General features: G+C 48.1%; 1 protein-coding gene across 2 annotated transcripts in view; it reads right to left on the minus strand.

Moving 5' to 3' along the window:
- The window catches only part of Chst8 (carbohydrate sulfotransferase 8), a 136,311-nt gene that overhangs the window by 74,027 nt on the left and 41,188 nt on the right, over positions 1-21,096 (minus strand). The window contains exon 1 of one of the 2 annotated variants that reach the window (XM_076932113.1): positions 2,562-3,151. The exons of the other annotated variant lie outside the window; for it this stretch is intronic. The gene's annotated coding sequence lies outside the window, so the exon portion shown is untranslated. Of the gene's footprint in view, positions 1-2,561; positions 3,152-21,096 lie in introns of those variants that run through there. 2 annotated transcript variants of the gene reach the window in all.

Here is a 21,096-nt window from a genome sequence, read left to right on the forward strand (position 1 = left end):
CCATGACCTCCCAGCTTTTATGTTTGGGAAGCAGCAGTGTCGGGGGCTCAGTTTATCAGCAGAGTCGGCTCTGGGGTTTTTGAGCAAGCCACAACCTCTATGCAGAGGCCTTGCCCGAAAGAAGACTGTTGCTGCCTGTCGATCAGTGAGGTGTGGAGTAGGGAATCCTATCTTGTTCATAGTGTGCTCAGACTGAGAACCACAGAGTCTCAGCCCTGGGGATAGCCAGGGTTCCCCAGAGTGAACCTGGTCGGCATGTCTGATCATTGTTTTATGAAGCCATAGATACACCATTTAGACTTCAGGACTTCCTAAAGGCTACTTTCCATGTAGTTAGATGCTCAGTGCGTGCCTGGTGCCGCTTCCTGCAGCATCATGTCCATCAGTATCAGTCTCTGGATGCTGGGGGAGTGTGAGGGACCCAGAAGGGATGGAGCTATTCTTTGTCACCCTTAGAAGCTGCTTGTGACCCTGCCTTCATACCCTCAGGCACTAACCCCCCCTCCCCCCAACAGCTAACACAGCCCTTTAGGGAACTCAAACATTCTCAGAAAGGGGTTGGATGGGTAAAAGTGACATCCTCAGTGACACGGCAGAGAACAGACTTTCAGAGAGAAAGTAGGGGATGAAGCTTGAGCCCTTTCTAGGCACACTGACACACTCACCCCACATGTAGACCAGAGCAGGTAAACACATACATGCCCTCTCCCATGCCTCTCCACACACACACACCATCAATGGCCAAGCCATATCTGCCTCCTGAGCCAGACACCTAAGGCCAATCCAGCCAAAAGTCGCGGCCTCTGGCATGAGGATAATTCTTACAGAGGATGAGGCCCCCACAGGCCTGTGTCTTAAGGACTTGGTTCCCAGGTGGTGGAAAGATGTCAATGCTTTAGAGGAAGAGGGAACACCTAGCTGAAGGAAGTAGGTAACTGGAGTGGGCCCTTGGGACTAGCTTGTCCCTGGCTGTCACCTCCTCATCTTCCCCACTTTTCTCTCTCTCCTCTTCCTGTTTGTCACAAGACCAAGATCCCGAGGTCCTCTTCTGCCGCATACTCTCACTCCAATGGTGCTCTATCCAAGCACGATAGACCAAGCCACTATAGACTGAACCCTCTGAAACCAGGAACCAAATCAAATCTTTCCTTCTTCATGTTCTTCATCAGGTTGTTCTGTCAAGTAACAAAAAACCTAACTAATATAGAGGAAGAGAGGAAGAAAGGATAAGATACACCCAGTACAGAGAGACCTGGGAAGAAGGTGAACAATGTCCCATGGTGTCACCCTCCAGTGCTATTTGATGGTCAAGGAAAAGGACTTAGAACCCTGTGATCATCACCTTGCTTGTCTCCAGCCTGGCCCCGCAGATGTGACTACAGCTGCCTTGTCCCCTCTCTTCCCCCATCTGTCACACAGCCATCATTTAGAACCACTGCAGACTTCTGTCAACAGCTAAAGAGAGGTTCTGCAATTGTACTTGGAATTTGCTCACACCAGATCCATTCACAGAGACAGGATGCAGCTCCTCCTGGGTCTAGGATCCAGGAGAGGAGGCAGGAATCTCAGCTGTTCAAGAGTTGTCATTTCCAAGACCCCCCCGAGGCCACCCAAGTGCATGCCACATCTAGGAGCCTGTATTAGAGACTTAGTGCCTTCCCTCCCCAGCTCTAAGCCCCAACCAGCCTTTCCTCCTGGGACCCTGCTTTCCATGTTTGCTCTCACTGGGAACTATCTGGCCAGCTAACTCCTGGCTCCAGGCAAATGAGAAGCAAAAGGTCAGCTGCCTAGCCTCCCGAGGAAGTGGCTTGTGAACTAGCCGGATCTGCAATGCCCTAGGAGGGGGGACAGCATCCTGGAATCTGTAAGAGCCCTCTTCCCACAGAGACTTGAGACACACTGCAGACGACCTGTGTCTCTGAGCCCTCCTCCAGACTTCCTCCTCTTCTATAATCACATGGTACTGTTCAAGACAACAGAGAGATGCTGGTCCAAAGGTCATTTGTCTCCCTCTGCTTTGAGTCCAGCTGTTGCCTTGGGCCTCAGTACAACAATGTGTCACCAGCCATGGCCTGGCTGCCCCAGGGCCATGAAAACGCATTTGCAAGACCTCAGCTCCCACCTGGGACTGCCCTGTCCTCACTACATAAATCACACTCTGTTCTGGTGTCAAGTGCAAGTGTCCCACTCCTCCCCTCAGCCCTTTCCAAAACCAACAGACAATAAGAAAATTCAAATTATTGCCAATGAAGAAGAGGTTGCGGGGGGGGGGGGCGGGGGGGTTCTTAAGACATGAAAAATTCACAGGCTGGTTGAGTATTCATTCAACCCTGCTCAAAATTACAAAGCCTTCTAGTGGTTTCTTTCCCCAAGGCCTGAATGGCGTCACCAATTTTTCCTTTAAGAAAAGATCCAATTAATGTTAGCACCTCCCGGGACACAGGACAAGGCTGAAGATTCTTCCCATCTCCTTATTTATTTGATTTAAAATTTTGTCTCTTTGGGGAAATTGACTTTAGGGTATAAGCAAGGACTTGAGAATTCAGCCAAAACACACGCACCTCCAGTGGCGGCAGCCGGACACACGGACGATTCCAAGGACACGCCTGGCTGCGGCTGCTCCAGGATGTTCCTCACAGTCACTCAGAGGACCCCTCTGGCTGTGGGGACCCACCCCATACCTCACTCCAGACAGCTTGGGAGCACCCAAGTGGTCAGTGGGCCCCAGGCCCAGGAAAGTTCTGTCCCTGTGTGTCTTCTTCACCACAGGCAGGAGCGAACAATGCCAGCCCTCCCGGCTGAGGGCTACGGGAGATGCTGTTCGTCGGGAGACAGGCTGCTATGGCAACTTGAGGAGAAGGGAGCCAGGCACTGCCGTCACCTTGAATCCGGCACCGTGCCTTCTGCTGCGGTGGCAGAGGGGACCTGGCAACCTGTTCTTCCCACTATAGCAGCTGGGCACTGGTAGCTGACCTTTGGCTTTCCTCCTCGGTCTCCTGGCCTTGGGTACTTATCTGCTCCTCCTCGTTCGGAGGGAGCACTCGGCCCAGTCCCCTGAGAGCACCACCTCCATCTGTTTTTGTCAGACTGGCTCTTTCTTGTGTGCGTGGCTCCAGCTTACTTCTGAGATGGGGCTCTTCCTTGATTTCAGCTCGTTAAAATCCTGCAGCTAATTAAAACCCGCTCTAACAGCAGCGGCAGCAACGGCTGCAAACTCTGGGACTCGTCCCTCCAGTTTTATGCGTAGGCATAAAGTTGCAGTACTCGGTATAGAAGATGGATGGCTGCAAGGGCTTAGACTCTGAGGCAGGGTTGCAGGCTCAGAGTTGCTCCAGCCCTCCTCCAAAAGCTGAGCCTCAGGGGTGCTGTATTCAGTCCTGAAACCCCTGAGGCTGAGCTTCGACACACCCAGCATGGCTCATCTGCACCCTGACGGTGGGCTGGTAGCGATTGACGCACCGTCCTCTATTATACGGCCAGGTTCCCTCTGATCATTGGGCCCCTAGTGGGAACGTTAAATCAGATTCAAATATCTCTGAACATTGTTCCTGAAACCCCTAAGAACCCTGCAGCCCAGCTTCACCCCCAGCACCAACACAGAATATCCTCCTGAAGGCTGATGGATTCTAGAAAATTCATGACAGCTGTGACAGGTCCCAAGGACCTGGTCCAAGAACTAGCAACCACAGCCATACTACAGGTACCTTCTCAGCCCATGACTTCTTATCTGATCAGGGATGCTTACACCCATAGGACAGAGGATAGGAGTTCTAAAGACAGACTGAGTCTCTCCTAACCCCTATGCTGGAAGACCCTGGTTTGACCACTCAGCATCCCAAATCCTTGAAGCTGTGAGCTTCCAGTTTAGCCCTTCCCCCACACGTGGAGAATGGTGGAGCCGTGGGAGCTGGGTGGGAGGCCCTCTCCACCTTTGTATTCCCAGCACTCAGCACCATGCCTGGTACCACAGAAGTGATCAATAACTACAGTGCACGCGGAATGCGCATGAGTTAATAAATGGGAGTGTTGGGGGCGATCGGGAGAGAGTACACCATGAACTTGGAATTTTAAAAAGGTCATTTATGTTTCAGGGAGCCACGGGTTTGTTTTGATTGGATCTGGGCTGGAATCAAGTCCAGGGAAGAGTCCGTAAGAGAAGACACTTCAACCATGGAGTCGGTTCCCCAAGGCCCACTGTGCGTCGGGACATCACTTGGAATTCTTCCGTCAGTCCAAGATCACAGAACTCGGGGCTCGAAGCTGTATTTTCAAAGGTAAACGCAGAACCTCTCTCCTGTACATATGCAAATTGTATATAAAATATTTACATAATTTGGATGTTATAAAATTGACAAACCTTTTGTATTAGTTACCTTTCTCATTGTTATGATAGAACACCTGACAAATGCAATGCACAGAAGGAGGGGTTTATTTTGGTTTATAGTTTGAAGTTACAATCCATCATGGCAGAGGTTTGGTAGAGGCAGGAGCATGGAGTAGCTAGCTAGCTGCCTTAAGTCTGCCGTCAGGAAGTGAAGAGAGATGAATGTCAGTATTCAGATGGCTTTCTCCTTTTTGGTTAGTCTGGAACCTTAGCCCAAGGGGCAGTGGTACCCCTGCTTACAGTGGATCTGTCCCCTCCTCACGTCAACATCCCTACCTACCTTCATTAGGGTTCTCAGAAGTCTGTTTTCATGACAACCTTAAATCTAGTCAGGCTGACAATGAAGACAACTGTCGTACCTTTCAATGTGGTACAACGTTAGAAAACCCCTGAACCAAATTACAGTTCATGTGTGTTAACCAAATGTCTACAGAGGGACTGGCAAGATGGCTCAATGGGTAAAGACGCTTGTCCCCAAGCCTGACAATGTGAGTTTGAGCCCTAAGGATCAACTCCTGAAAGTTGTCCTCAGACCTTCACATGCTTACTCACTACAGCACACATATGCACTTGCACAAAATGTTTTTCTTAAATCAACACAAGGATATCTTTGAAGACATATGCACAATGATCCAGAACAGTCACAAAAGAACAATACTGCACAATTGCACCTTCTGAGGTACATAGAATTGCCAAGTTCAGAGGCAGTAGGCAAGACAGCAATTGCCTGGGTCTGGCAAGGGATGGTGAGTTGTCTTTCGGTGGGTACAGAGTCCCAGTCTGGGAAGATGAGAGGGGCAGGAGGTAGACCAGAAGGTCAGGAGGTAGACCATGGTGATGGCCACACACTAGTGTGAATTTAGCTAATGCCACTGAACTGTACACTTAAAGATGGGAAGAAGGAGACTAGAGAGATGGTTCAGGGCAACTTACAACTGTAACCCCAAATGTAACTCCAGATCCAGGGGATCCAGATCCAGATCTTTTTTGTTTGTTTGTTTGTTTTTGTTTTTTTGTTTTTTCAAGATAGGGTTTCTTCTTGTAGCCCTGGCTATCCTGGAACTCACTCTGTAGACCAGGCTGGCCTTGAACTCAGAAATCCACCTGCCTCTGCCTCCCAAGTGCTGGGATTAAAGGTGTGTGCCACCACCACCCGGCCAGATCCAGATCTTTTCTAGACTTCCTGGGCACCAGGCACACGCATACAAGCAGGGTATGGTGGCTTGAATAAAAATGGCTTGTATGTTTAAATAAAAGCGCCATTGGCTTGTATGTTGGAACACTTGGTCTGCAGTTGGTGGAACTGTTTGGGAAGGATTAAGAGGTGTGGCCTTGTTGGAGGGGGTGCATCACTGGAGTGGACTTCGAGGCTTCAAAAGACTCCTAACATCACCAGCATACTTTCTGTTTCCTGCCTGTAGTCGTGAGCTCTCCATTATTCCTGGCACCAGGCCTTCACTCTGTCATCATGGACTCTAACCCTCTGAAGCCATAAGCTCAATTAAACACTTTCTTTTATAAGTTGCCTTGGTTATGGTATCTTATCACAGCACCAGAAAAAGCCATGAAGACACGGTAAAGCACATACACATAAACTAAATCTTTTAAAAAATGGTTAAAATGACATATTTTATGTGACATGTATTTTGTATATGTAGGTTTTTATTGGGCTCAGGTAGAGAGCTCATGTTCTGGTCTTGGCTTCTTTTTCAACCAGCTGGGGAACCTCCAGGATTCCATTCCTCTAATCTCACAATCTGTTCTCGTGCAAAAGATCAACTGTTGATGAGTTCCCAAGTTCTTAGCAGCTCTGGGGGGAGATAAGTAAACAGTTACTTCCAGCTGGACAAGTGGCCATCTGGAGAGAGTGTCTATCACTCAGATCTCAGACCTGTCCTTCACCACAGATCTTGGTCACTTCCATACAAAAGCCTCTGGTAGGTTTCCAGGGCTGTGCCCTAAAGTCCTTCCAACCAAAAAGCACTGTTGCAGAGACAGCTGGGTTCCTGTGGACTGAGTCCAGATAAACTATTTGCCTTTATGACACCTCTCAAAGGTGTCTCAAAAGCCCAGCTGGAGTGGCAAGCTGCATACTGTACTCTTGGCTCTGCAAAGCCACACTCGTCCATTGGAGGGCCTGCTGGCTGAAATGAGGCCACTTGGGACCACTCTATAGGAGAGGACCATTGTTTTATGAGTGCAGAACATGGAGCTCTGCTGGGGCAGTGTCCCACTAGATACTAAAAGAAATCTCTGGGGCTGGATGATAAGACTGGGTCTCGCTTTGTAGCTTAGACTGGTCTAGAACTTGCCATGGAATCCAGACTGGTTTTGGACTTGAGATTTCCTCTGTTTGCCTCGCAAATGCTATGATTACAGATGTTCACTACCACACAGAACTTGATGGAAACCATTTTAAAGAAGACATTTAAACTGGGAAAATGATTTGGATCGTGATGTATCTACAGCCAGACTTTTCATTTAAAAATCTTTAATCTTTAAAGAACTTTAAAGAGCAACATGGGGATGCATTTGGTGATGGATGTGGCCTCTATTTTACATTCTCACTATTGATATCATGGTTGCGATACTGTACTATCATACAATACAACTGTGCCAATGTTCCTATTCAGGGAACCAGTATAAAGAGCACACAGGGCTTCTGTAGGTTGTTCTGTACAGCTGTGTGAATGTGTAATTATTCTAAAATTTTAAAAAATTAAGAAATCATCGAACTTAACATTAGAAGTCTCTGGGTCTGGAGAGATAGCTCAGTGATTAAGAGCACAGGTTGTTCTTGCAGAGGACCTGGGTTCGATTCTCAGCACCTACATGGTGGCTCACAACCATGTGTAACTCCAGTTTCAGAGGATTCAATGCCCACTTGTGGCCTCCGTGGGAACTGCATGTACATGCTGCACAAAGGACCATGCTGGCCAACACTCATGCACATAAAATAAAAATAAATAAATCCTAAAAAAGATAAATAAAATTCTGGCCTTTCAGCTTACACTGAGTGGAAATGAATTCTAACACTGCACCCATAAATAACAGAAAGCCCTGACCATGGATCAGTACCAGTCCTCATTGTATATAAGAAACACCTTACAGTTAGGGGTCTATGCTTTTAATAGGAAAATTTGATGTGTTAGCAACTACTGGCCTATCTTTGTGAGTTTTTCAATTGCAAATTGCACTTTAAAAATGCAAACAATTATTAATATTGATTTGGACTAAAACAATATTGAATTTCAATATATCTCCAACTCCTTTATGAATTACCCCGTGGACACGTGGAGATTATGATAGAAGAACATCTGCAAGCTCCGTGTCTTCTCAGTGAGGATCCTTCAGGAAGCTGATGTGATGCCTAGATAATGAACTTCATGATACAAGACTAGCCGCAGAGTCCTTGGTCACAATTACAGATTTCCCCCACAGCACAGGCCTCTATGCCCAGAGCTGCTTGTCTCCCTGGGCTCCCCTCCCCCACCCCATCTTACAGAGCACAGGTTAGGATCACATGCTTAAATTCTTGAATAGAATTCCGTGTTTTTTAGAAGGAAGGAAGGAGAATGGAACAGATATTTATCTTCCTTTGGTAACGTTTCCGAGACGACGCAGGACACTATAGAAATAGCCCACTTAGCTTGCTCACAATAACTTCTTGAAGTGAAAATCATTATCCTTATTTGTCACAGGTTTGGTTCTCTGTGAGCAGGCTGGGATGCAGTTCAGAGGTGTAAGTGTTTATTAAGGACCGGCACTTGTGAAGCAGAAAGGAAGGAAACTGAAGTGGGAAGCACACACCCTGCGGTGGGCAAAGCCTGCCGGAGTATCCTGCAGTAGGTAACAATGGCGGACTTTTCTACCTCCCCATTCTCTGTGGCTGGATGTGGGTTATCCATGGAAGGCTGTGCCCTCAGGTGAGGCAGCTCCCCAAGGACCTGGCAGCTGGGTCTGGCTGTTGCCCACATGCCCATTGGGACATCAGCAAGCCCTCCCTGCAAAGATAGGAGCACGTCTCTCAGTCTGCCCCTCTATTTCCCAGTGGACAAAACAAAGATCCAGGGAGACCAAACATGTCAAGGTTATGCCATAAATTACAGCTATCCCAGATCTGTCTGACTCGAAACCTGTCTCTTTCCCCGCCAGCCCCAGCTTTTCTCCAACAAAGCTTACATCAGACTGTCCTGACCTTCAGTTACTGAGACAGGAAGGTTTGGAAGTCTCCGGAGGAATATGCAGAAAGTTTGGCTGTGTAAGCAAATACACTCCCATCCCTTCCCCCATTAACATCTGTGCCACATGTACGCATGCGTATGCACGCATACACACACATACACACACACACACACACACACACACACACACACACACACACACACACACTTTCACCTATTGCATTGCTGATAGAAAGAGGAGATGTGGGTTATTTGGGTGAAGAGTTCCCCTGGCGTGTAGCTTGGAGACTGTCTTTTCCCAGTAGATCTACTAGATCTTGCCAAGAGCAGCTGAGAATGCACCATGTTGCAAGCCGGCCTCCTTTTACTTCTAGCAAGCGCTAAGCTATTCACATTTCCCAGCTGCTCCAACATCCACAGCCACAGCAGGGAAAATTACAGGGAAGGAAAAAATTGCATATTTACTTCTCCAAATTGAAAGTTGGGGTATAATATGGGCAGAAAGAAGTGTGTGAGTAAAACCGGAGTGCCCTGGCCCCTGGCAGGGCTCAGCTGCCTCCAAGCTGCCAACGGCAATCCAGAGACTGGAGAGGGGGTGGGGGGAAGACTGGTGGGGAGGTTTGGCTTCCTTCCAGGGAATCCCTCTCCCTGTGGCTGGTGCAAGGCAGCCCCAGAGGACTAGTCTTTGGGCGCTCAGCTGCCAGCAATGCCTGGCACAGGGTGGTTGCTTAGGCACTATGTGGTGAGCAAGAAGAAGGGGAAGGCACTCCCACACTAGGGGAATGGGTCCTTCCAGCTAAAGTAATATGGCTGAGACATATAGACACAGTGGACAGATACAGAGTGACCACTCCTTTACTTTTTTCTTTTCTCTCTCTCTTTCTCTCTCTCTCTCTCTCTCTCTCTCTCTCTCTCTCTCTCTCTCTCTCTCTCTTTCTTTCTTTTATTTTTATTTATTTATTTATTTTTTTGGTTTTTTGAGACAGGGTTTCTCTGTGTAGCCCTGGCTGTCCTGGAACTCACTCAGTAGACCAGGCTCGCCTCGAACTCAGAAATCCACCTGCCTCTGCCTCCCAAGTGCTGGGATTAAAGGTGTGTGCCACCACCACCCGGCCTTTATTTCTTTTTTAAAGATTTTTTTTTTTTTTAGTAATTTTTAGTGTGTGTGTGTGTGTGTGTGTGTGTGTGTGTGTGTGTGTGTGTACATGCGCATGTGAGGTCCAGCTGCCTGACAAAACCAGATAGGTCAGAACACTTGAGAGTTGCAAGTAGTTTAGAGCCATCTACTATGTGTGGTGGGAACAGAACCCAGGACCTCTGTAAGAAAGGCTGAGTGTTCTTAACCACTGAGCCATCTCTCCAGCTCAGTCATTCCTCTCTCCACCTATAATTTAGTTACTTTTCTCATCTCTGGGACCAAGTCCTGGCATATTTATCTGGCTCATGACTGGCCAGATTTCAGTCCATCGTGGTGGGAGGGTTCATGGGAGCAGAGCAGCTGCCTTCACAGTAGCAGGCAGAGAGGAAACGGAGGACCTCTGACAGCTTTTTCTCTTTACCCTTTTCTTCTTTTAGGACTCTCAACCCAGGGCATGGTGCTGCCTGCAGTCAGAAAAGGCTTTCCTGTGAGTTAAGCCTCTCTGAACTCATCCTCACAGATGCACCCACAGGCTCACCTCACCTGTCTCCTAGGTGATTCTGAATCCAGTCAGGTTGAAGGGAGAGTAGGCAACATGATACTTATCATGGAATTAACCTCTGAACAGGCTGGTGTCCTACAAGGTCTCTTGGACTGAGAGTGTCTTGTCCCCTCCTTTTGTACTGTGAGCAGGTCTGTCTGGGCCAGCATGATGAAGTCAGGGCTTCAGTGGTCTGGGAGCTCTAATGAATCGCTATGTATGAGACAGGGGCCAAAGCCCCACATTCCTGTCTTACCAGCATCATCTGTTCCAAGTCACCTGCCCATTGCTCTCTTGATGGCCCTTTATTTCCACCCTTTTGGAAACACAGAAATTTACATCCCTCCCTCAATCCCTTCCTGCCTTCTCATACCACAGGGAGCTGCAGAGCTGGCCATCTGAGTCCGTCTTTTCCTGTCTGTTGGCTCTAAGCTGGTTCAGCACCTGGGGGCCTGGACAGCTCCTCATCCCCATAATACAGAGCCATACTATGCTTTCAGTCACTACATCCTGGGTCAAAAGCACCCCAGTCAGAGCTGCCCAGCTCCCCACATCCACACATCTCAATGTGACCCGTGAACCCGAAAGAGTCAGTCTCTGGTAATATCCAAGCCCTGCCTTCATCTCTCCTCATTGCCAGATGGTGCCTGGTGAAGCCTGCTATTCTCTGCTGTGTCCTCCAGAGCTTTTCTCCAAATGCAGGTAACAAGGAGAGAGAGCACTGTCCTTCAAGTATCAGATGCTCAGAACAGTATTTCTCATTGGGTGGCATCCTCACACCATATTTCCTGTGCTGTACGTAGGTCCCTTGTAGACCAATCCCACAGGGCTACTTATTCCTGCTCTGAGGGCTGATACCCTGGGGTGAAGGGAAGGGGATCCAACCAAGAAGGCCTTTGGGTTCCTGTGACCCAGTATTCCCACCACAGTCCGTGCCACCACACAGATGTCCCCTCTCTCTTAAAAAAATGTGTGGTATATATGTATACCACATGAATGCCTGCTGCCTCTGGAGGTGAGAAGCTGGAGTTAGATCCCTTAGAACTGGAGTTTGGGACAGCTGTGAGCCACCACGTGAGTGAAAGAGTTTAACCTAAGTCCTCTGCAAGAGCAACAAGTGTTCTTAACTGCTGAGCCATCTCTCCCGTACCACATGGTCCCTGTCCTAAGGTTTTATTGCTCTAAAGAGACACCATGACCAAGGCAACTCTTATAAAAGAAAACATTTAATTGGAGCTGGTTTGCAGTTTCAGAGGCTCAGTCCATTATTATGGTAGGAAGCATGGCAGCGTGCAGGCAGATGTGGTATTGGAGAAGGAGCTGAGAGCTCTACATCTTGGTTCACACGTAGCCAGGAGGAGACTCTCTTTTGCACTAGGCAGAGCCTGAGGATAGGAGGCCTCAAAGCCACCTACACAGTGACACACTTCCTCCATCAAGGCCACACCTCCTAATAGCGCCACGTTCTATGGCCGAGCATTCAAACACATGACTCTATGGGGCCATTCCCATCCAAACCACCACAGTCCTGCTCTTTGCAACGTGGCTGCCTGTGTTTATCTCGAACAACACACAGAGAAGTCTGGTTTCTCTTGTTCTGAGTGCACAGACTCTTTCTTACTATCCCAAATCCTGTATAGTCTCACTTCTCAGCCTCAATGATCCAGGCAGAAAAGTGGTAACTCCTGGTGCTCCCAGGACATGGTGGTGCTCCAAGGCAGATAGAGTGGGTCACAGTTATAAAAAGCCCTTGTCCAGCCGGTAGCATCTCAAAGTGAAATAGCAGCCACAAGGCCCCACATCTGTGCCTGTGTACATCTCTGTCAGCTGACCACGGTGGACTAGATTAAGCCCCAACTTCTTATAGGCTGCCAAAAAGAGAGAGGAAGATGGGTGGTAAAAGGCATCTTGTGCAGGGACCCAGAGCAGCCAGTCTTTGGTCTCTCGTGAGTCCCTGTCTGAAGCAGCTCATTTCCAGTAATAAATGCATGACCCTTGTATAATGAAAGTTGTTCTTCAAGTGACACAGCCAATGGCCCTGGGTGGCAGATCCGGACCCTCAGATCTGCCCATCTGGGAACCTGGATTTCTACCATCAAGTCTTCTGATCCTCAAATCGGCAAGCGATGTGGATTTTAAAAAGACTACTTAGGGGCTAGGGGTCTACCTCAATTGTACACATTGTGAGTTTGAGAGTGAGATTGCAGGTTCAAGAACCAGGGACAGGGTGGTGATTGAGGTGAGACTTGACTCAGTAGAAACTCGGGGACAGGCTGAGTGTGGTGGCACACACCTTTAGTCCCAGCACTCGTAGGTAGAGACAAGTATAGCCTAGTGAGTTCGAGGCTAGCCTGATCTACACAGTGAAGCCTTGCCTCAAGAAGCAAAGCAAAACCAAACCTCATGTCTAAGCTCAATTAGCCCTGGGGTCAACTCTGCTATGAAAAGCACAGGAAGCATGAATTCCCTGGAGAGATGTCATGTCTAATGCTGCAAAGAGCCACATAGAATTAGCTAAGCAGAGAAAAGGCTCTGAGCTGCTGGTGCGCCCATCTGCCTCGGCCTCACTGGTTAGGAGCTGGCCCGCTGCTCTGGAACCTGAGGGTGCTCATGCAGAAACATGGGGTTCTGGCATGTGGCATCTGCTTGAATGGTCAGTGTGGTGAGCGACAGGATAGGGTGCAGGATATAGGATATGCCCTGTCCCCATGTCTGTCTCCGTCTCTGCCCCACCACCTGCCTAGTGATGTGTTACAAATACACACACACACACACACACACACACACACACACACACACACACGCTCATGCTCACATGTACGCATACCTATTATTATTTATGGCTTGGTGTTCTCCCCTCCTCCAGTCTATATTCTGAAGTCCTAGACCCCAGCTCCTCAGAATGCAACTTTGTCTGGGATTAGAACTATTGTTGACTAATCAGTTAGGGTGAGGCCAAAATAGACTAGCAGATGAGATGCCCCTGTCCCTAAAAGATGGTTCACATACTGTGTTCAAGGCCAGCCAAGGCTACATAGTTATGTCGGGGGAGGGGACCCTACTGTCCTTAGAGAAAGGGACCCGCAGGTACAGACTTATACCTACGGAACCCTTTATCCATGAGGATGAAGGTGCGAACGTCTGTGACGTGCGCGTGTGCAGACATGGCTCCATGGCTCTGTTTGTATGCCTCTGTGCTAATGAGCATGTACCTCATGCATACACTTACATTTCCAGACTCTTCATTCTGTCATTAGTTACCTCCAGCTAGGAGAGTCCAGCTGCTGCCAGGTCATACCCTGCTCCAGACCACCAGAGGGAATGACACCCCTCCCCCCAAGTAACTCTTGTCCCTTTGGGTTTTTCACAGTGGTGTGAAAATCAGGCTCCTTTCTGGCAGAGGACAGCAAAGCTCTGCCTGTCTCTTCCCCAGGCCTTGAGGGAGGACATAGGAGGGTGGCCTGGGCTGGCAGGGTGGGGGAGGTGTGGGAGTGGCAGCCTAGCAGGACCATCTGCCATCTGCATCATGGCTCCACTGTCCGCTCTGTCCCCTTGCTGCCTCAGGGTACATCACTCTGGTGACCCCTGGGAACTGGAGCTAATTTTCCACCATCATTAGTGATGGGAAGACCTCAGGTTCTGCCTTTAATTAAAGTCAAACGCGGGGCTGAGGAGAAGCGCCGCATGCAGACGTCCCTGTCTCGCTTGTAAAAGCCATATGCAAATAATTAAGCAAGGCATGGAAGCCATAATTAAAAATTTCACAAACCCCTCATTAGCTGAGCAGGCTGCACAGAGAAGCAGGACCGAGTCCCTCCCTCGTGCCCATGGCAGTTCCTGCAGATGGTTAATTGGGTGTATGTATGTATGGGGGGGGGTGGCGGGCCACACCTAGGTGACAGTGCACCTGGCACTGTGCCTGCAGGGCTCCTAGTACATTTCCTAGGACAAAGTGGGCAGCTTTGTGTCTCTGCATTCCAGGATATAGAGATTCCACAATAGAGATCTCAGTTTCAAATCTCACTGCCTCTCTAGGTGCAATCCTGATGTGTACACAGCTGGGACCCACTGACAGAATGGGAAAACAGGCTCCCATTGGAGACTAAAGACCCTCTCCATCTGGACACAGTTGAAGCCCCTGCCCATCCCCATGGCCTGAAGTCTTCTTTGCATGGAATCCCTCCTATGCAAACATAGGTCTCTGGGCCTTGTACCCACTGCACTGTGATCTACACCAAGACAAAGGCCCTGGGCAGGGTACTCACAACCCAGAAAGCACTCACCCAGCCCTGGCTTTGGTCAGTATCTCTGGTAATGGGGCTGGTGGTACCCAGAGTGTGTGTCTGGCATCACTATTACAGATGTTCTTTGCCTAATCTTTCCTCATCACACCAAGAGTCCCTCGCTCCAGCTCTCAACATCCACAGACATCTGGGTCACCTCATGATGGGGATTGATCTTGCCAGGCAAGTCACCACAGGCATAATCTTTACTTGCTCATTGACATTTCCAAATGAATATTCACTTGTCCCAATTGTGGCCACTTGTTTTCCGTCTCCTCTGATCAATGGTCTTCCTCAGAAGGCACCGTGCTCACTAGAGACATTGATTGATGGCCAGAAAGCTTCCTGGAACACGAAGAGGCCAGATGTGATCTGCCAGCTAAGAGGCTAGGATGCTGGCTTGCTCGCTTGCCTTGCCCATGGGCTGCTCTGTTTTGTGCTGGACCAATGCTTCCACACGGCCCACAGCCGTGATCCACCCCTCTTGCTGGAAGTGAGTGCAAATAAATCCAGAAAGCAGAACTTTTGGGTTATTTTTGAGACAGTCTTTGTATACAGCCCAGTCTGGCTTTGAACGTACTTCTATAGGCCAGGTTGACCTTGAAATCAGGACCTATCTGCCTCAGCCTCTTGGATGCTGAGATTAGCCCACATCATGACACTTGGGACCCAAAACAGATCTTAGAAGCTTTGGGGCCTCAAAGTGAAGTGTGTCATGCTTGGGGCCCCCAGAGCTGAGAGCATCCTGCTTGGGACCCTCAGACCTCAGAGTATCTTGCTTGGCCACCTCTTGACACAAAAGGTCTCTTGATCTTTATCTACATTTCTGGACTCCGCCCTTTACAGTTCAGACCTGGCCTTCCTTTTACAGTGGTGTTCTCTCCCCCCTCCTTCCCTTCCTCTCCCTCCCCTCCTCACCTACAGAGAATACAGGCTGCTAGACTTAAGGTGGCCATTTATCATACCAGGTACCATGCTCCCAGAAACATCCAGTGATAGGCATGGCAAACCTAGCTGTAAATCCCAGCATTTGGGAGGCTGGGGGCAGAAAGACTGTGTGTTTGAGGCCAGCGTAGACTACATGGGAAGACCCTGTCTCCAAAAACAAAAACAAAAAATTGTCTTAGTTACTGTCCTATTGCTACGATGAGACACCATGACCAAGTCAACTTACAAAAGAAAGCATTTAATTGGGGGTTTGCCTAAAGTTTCAGAGGATTAGTCCGTGATCACCATGCTGGGAGCATGGCAGGTAGGCGGGCAAGCCGGCATGGCACTGGAGCAAGAACTAAGAGCTTACATCTGCTCCACAGGCAGCCGGCAGAGAGCAAGACTGGGCCTGGTATGGACTTTTGAAACCTCAAAGCCCACTCCCAATGCCACACCTCCTCCAACAACACCACACCTCCTAATCCTTCCTAAACAGTTCATGAACTGGGAAGCAGACATTCAGATCTATGAGCTTATAAGGGCCATTCTCATTCACCACAGTAATGCTGTAGCCTAGGGCCATCTTGGTTGGCCACCTGCCTGTACCTTCTCCAGCACCACACAAGCATCAGCTCTTACACTGTGCAACTCCCTTCATTTCTTCTGTCCTTCATTCACTGAAGCTTGCCCTGCAAGGTCAGAGGCCCTGCCCCATCCTCTCTTCCCGCCCCCATGCATCTTCCCTGTCACAAACACACCTGACCAAGAACCCGCAGGCGCAGTCACCAGTACCTCTGTGTAGGCTGAGTACCCCTAACCTCCACATTCAGAGTGCTTCAAAAATCTAAAATGTCCCAGTTGCTGCTGACACAACAGGTGGAAAATTGCACCCTTGGAAACTTGATTTTTCCACACAAAATTAGTGTCAGTGCTGTATAAAATCATTTCCAGGCATTGGGTACAACATGCACAGGAAGTGCATGCACAGTATCTGAGCTCAGCCTTGGGTCTCATCCCTTAAGACATCTCATTATTATACTCAAATGCTGCCAAATGTGAACATTTTAGGGACCCAAGATGACTCTGTCTGGACCTAAGCATTTTGCGCAAGGAACGGTCCATTTGTGATGCACATTTAGGGGGAAATGGATCTTCCATTTATGTAAACCATGCGTACATTGTGAATTCTCATTCTTTCTGTCTCTGTCTCTGTGTGTGTTTGTGTGTGTGTGTGTGTGTGTGTGTGTGTGTGTGAAAGAGAGAGAGAGAATATGTATGTGCTAGGCAACTATATGCCATTTAGCCACACCTCTAGCCCCTCATTGGTGTATTCTAGGCAAGTGCTCTACCACAGAGCCACACCCTCATCCTCCGACTGTTTAGTTTCTTAAAAAATCTTGGCCTGGGGAGTGGCACTATTACCAGGTATGCCCTTGTTGGAGGAAGTGTGCCACTGTGGGGATGGGCTTTGAGACCCACCTCCTAGCTGCCTGGAAGTTGATCTTTTTCTGTTTGCTTTCAGAATAAGATATAGAACTCTCAGCTCCTCCTGTGCCATGCCTGCCTGGACTCTGCTGTGCTCCCCCTTGAATGATAATGGACTGAACCTTCGAACCTGTAAGCCAGCCCCAATTAAATGTTCTAAGAGTTGCCTTGGTCATGGTGTTTCTTTACAGCAATGGAGACCCTAACTAAGACATACATCTTTGTTAAATATATATATTTGTAGTCCCCTTGAATTTCCACCTTTTCCCTCCCCCTGCCCTAAGAGGTAATTCATCCATGTAGTAGTAAATCTTTAATAAACATGTATTCTAGGCCTGGAACTATTCTGGGCAACTAGCATCCATTAGTCAACAGAACAAAGATCCTGCCCTTAGAGAATTATATTCCAAGCAGTATGTGGAATATTGGAAGGTGCTCAATACTATGAAGAGAGAAGAAAAATAGAGTGAGGGACAGAGACCATGAATAGTTGAGCCTGGAAACTGGTCTTAGCTCCTCAGCTCATAGAAGATATCCTCACTGGGAAGGAGCTATGCAAGCTATGTAGATGAACAGGGGTGGCTTGTTCAGAGGCCCTGGAGTAAGAATATTCCTGAAAGATGACCTGTCGGGAGAAAGGATGAAGGGAGGTGAGGTTAATCTGATTCGGACTTCAGGAGCACCCCTCTGGGCATGTTGAAAGCCATATCAGAGGCTGTGGGAGAAGCCATAACCCTGGTGTGGGACTCTGGGTCTACTCTTCTCATAGTGGAACTGGTGCTTTTAGGGGCCAGCTTTGTTTGGATAGTGAAAGCCATGGTGAAGGTCACCTGCATTGTTTACTTTGGTCTACCACATACATGAAGGTCTTGGACTGTCTGTGATGGTCAGTCTAGATGGTGTCCTTGATTGACTATATAAAGATGTATCTGGAAGCTGGTAATGCACACTCTGGGTGTGTCCATGACGATGTTTCCAGAAAGGGATAACAAAGTGGACAGACTTATCTGGGATGTAGGAGGTACCACCTCACAGGCTGGAATCTTGGAGAGGGGAAGAAAGAAGAAGATAAAGAGAACGCAGGCACACTTTCTGCTCCCTGAATGTTAGGATGTGAGGAGATATGTCTGCCATGCCTACTTCTCCATGGCAGACTGAAGCCTTTGACTCTCCAAATAAATCCATTCAAAGATGCTTGTCAGAGCAGGGGGAAAGCCTAGGCAACTGCGTGCAAGCTGTGGCACCTGGGACAAGTTACTTAACCTCTCTGTGCCTCCGTTTGGGTTTTTTGTTTGTGTGCGTTTGTTTGTTTCAATTTAAAATGAGGCTACGCTACTAGATTAATATAAGGCCTATCTGAGTAGTAAGCATGATGTAGAAGCAGTGCTGAGCACCTAAGGAGCCCTCAATCATGTTAGCCGCTACTTTAGAAAGATAGATGAAGCCCCCTCCTGCCCACCTGTGCTCCTCTCTGAGGCAAGTCCGGCATGTTACAGCTGGCAAGACCTGAATGCCTGCAAGAAATGAGAACTGTAGATGCTTCCAACAAGGTCCCCAGGAAACGTCTCCTGAGCACAGAGAAATGTATATTCCTGGAAAGAGCTTTCAGGGAACAGCCTATGAGCACTTTATCAAGAAGGGAAAGATGCAGCTGCATTCTTGGCTGGGTATCTGCAGCCAGTGCTGGCCTTGGGCTTCCTCGATTGGCTGGTGTCCCAAAGAGCAGTGGGGATGGTATTTATCTGTACAGTTTGTGTTCGAAGTGTCCTTTGAACCGTGGCTGCTGGAGATGCCAAGCTCTGAGCAGAATGATCTATTTGGAGAGTATGAAGCCATTAGGTCTCCTCCCAATAGCTGAGCTTAAGGAAACCATCAGCCCATATCACACACAGCCTCATTGATGATTTCCGTTGCCTCAGAACGATCCGGTGTGCAGTAAGCCTTCAACATACAGACTGGTGTGGCTCTGAACTCCCAATTCTCTGGTCTCAGAGTAGTCGATCTTCCCAGGTGTGCATCACCAAGTCCTGCTACAGGTGGACCATTAGAATCAACCCATATTAAGGGATCAGGGAAATACCAAAAGTTGATGTTGAACAAAGAGTTAGGAATAGTTCTGATGCTAAGGTCGTGTTCCCCAACTGGTTCTTGATCGGTCAGTTAAAAAAAAAAAAAAAAAAAAAAGCCATGGGCCAATTGCTGGGCAGAAGGTGCAGGCGGGACTTCTGGGTCCCTGGAGGAAAAGGGATGTAAGGAAGGAGAGGGAGAACTCGCTAGGCCTTGTATGGAGTAAAGTTGAGCAGACATAAGAGGTCTTGGGCGGAATGGTGGACTGTAGTCGCTCCTACAGGTGGTCAGTAAGAGATGTAATTATCAACTGAAGTTTAGGGCAGGTGTGGGGAGCAAAGATAAGAATATTATCAACAGCATGCTTGTCTGGGAGGGAGATAGTAGCACCCAGCAATTGTGTCCAAGGGCAAGTTGAAAAGGAGCAACTGTGTGTGTGTATTTTATCCGTGGATTCAAGGGAAGCAGGGTGGGGGTGAAGCATAGGCAGGATAGCTAAAAGCCGGATGCAACAATCAAGTGTATTTAGAAAATATTTGTAAGGTTTATTGTGTGTGTGTGTGTGTGTATGCATGTGATATGGGTGTATGCCTATGCATGCAAGCATGCAGGCACAGGAGGATAAACTTGAGTGTCATCTTCATGAACATCTCCATCTTCTTTGAGATACGGTCTCTCATTGGCTTAGAGTTCGTAAATCAGGCTAGTCCGGCTGGCTAGTGAGCCCCAGCAGTCTCTCTCTCTCTCTCTCTCTCTCTCTCTCTCTCTCTCTCTCTCTCTCTCTGCCTGCTCAGTGATGTGCTCACAAGCACGTGCCATCACCCAGCATTTTTCACACCGGTTCTGGGGCTCAAACTCAGGTCCTTATGCTTACACACAGGCACTTCACTAACTGAGCCATCTCTCCGGCACCGATGTCTTTTCAATTCTGAATTGACACATAGCTTGCACATATTGATGGGGGTACAATGTGACATTTAAATACATGTGTGCAATGTGTAATGATCAATCCAGGGTAATTAGCATATCCACCACCTCATGCATTTGTCGTCTGTGCTGGGAATATTCAAGATCCCCTCTACTGGAGATTCTGAAGCATATAACTTAATTGCTTTTGCTTGAATAATCCTATGGTTATTCCTCCCCTGCCTTCACCCCTTAGCCTTCCTAGTAAGAACCATCTTTAATGATATGTCACACAGCCGGGAGCTTGTGTGTGGTTCCCCTTCTCATCCAGTCATCACAATTAATAGCCAAATAATAGATTTGACCTTTTGCTAAACTTAAAGCCTGCCACTTTCATTAAATTGCTAGTTTGGTACAAAAAAAAAAAAAAAAAGTCCTCTGGGTTGGCAAGATGGCTCCTCAGATACAATCTTTGTTTGTTTGTTTGTTTGTTTCTTTCTTTCTTTCTTTCTTTCTTCCTTTCTTTTCTTCCTTTCTTTTTGGTTATATAGCTCAAGCTGGCCTGCAATTCTCTATGTATGTGGAACAGACTGGCCTTGAACTCAGAGACTGGCTTGCCTCCACCTCCTGAGTGCTGACAGTAAAGGTGTGAGCCACCGCACCCAGCCAAGATGGCTCATCAGGTAAAATGCTTGCTGCCAAGCTGACGTTATAAATTTGACCTCACAGGACCGACATGATGAAAGGAGAAAACCAATAAGTTGTCCTCTGACCTCCACATGCACACACAGCACATGATCCCTTTCCAAAAACTAAATGCAATCATCATCATCATCATCATCATCATCATCATCATCATCATCCTCTTGACGTCCTATGGGCTATCTGCGGAATGTGGAAGTTCTCAGTGTAAGTTTCATGAAATTTTTACAAGAGGGTGAGGATCTGCACCTTTAAGGATTATAAGGGCTTTGCTTCCTCTCCATAATGGGAGCCTCCTGCATCATCTTCAGGGGTCCGTTAAAGTGACAAGGGATTCAAAAGCAAGAGTGTTGCTGCTCATTTTGATTTGAAGACACTATTGAGGATCTTTGTGGCAAACCAGAGGGATACACAACAGGCCAAGCACTTATCTATACTGGGTTCTGTAGTGGTCTGAATGAAAATGGCCCCATGGG

Source organism: Arvicanthis niloticus, chromosome 1, assembly GCF_011762505.2.
Source record: "Arvicanthis niloticus isolate mArvNil1 chromosome 1, mArvNil1.pat.X, whole genome shotgun sequence".
Classification (NCBI taxonomy): domain Eukaryota; kingdom Metazoa; phylum Chordata; class Mammalia; order Rodentia; family Muridae; genus Arvicanthis; species Arvicanthis niloticus.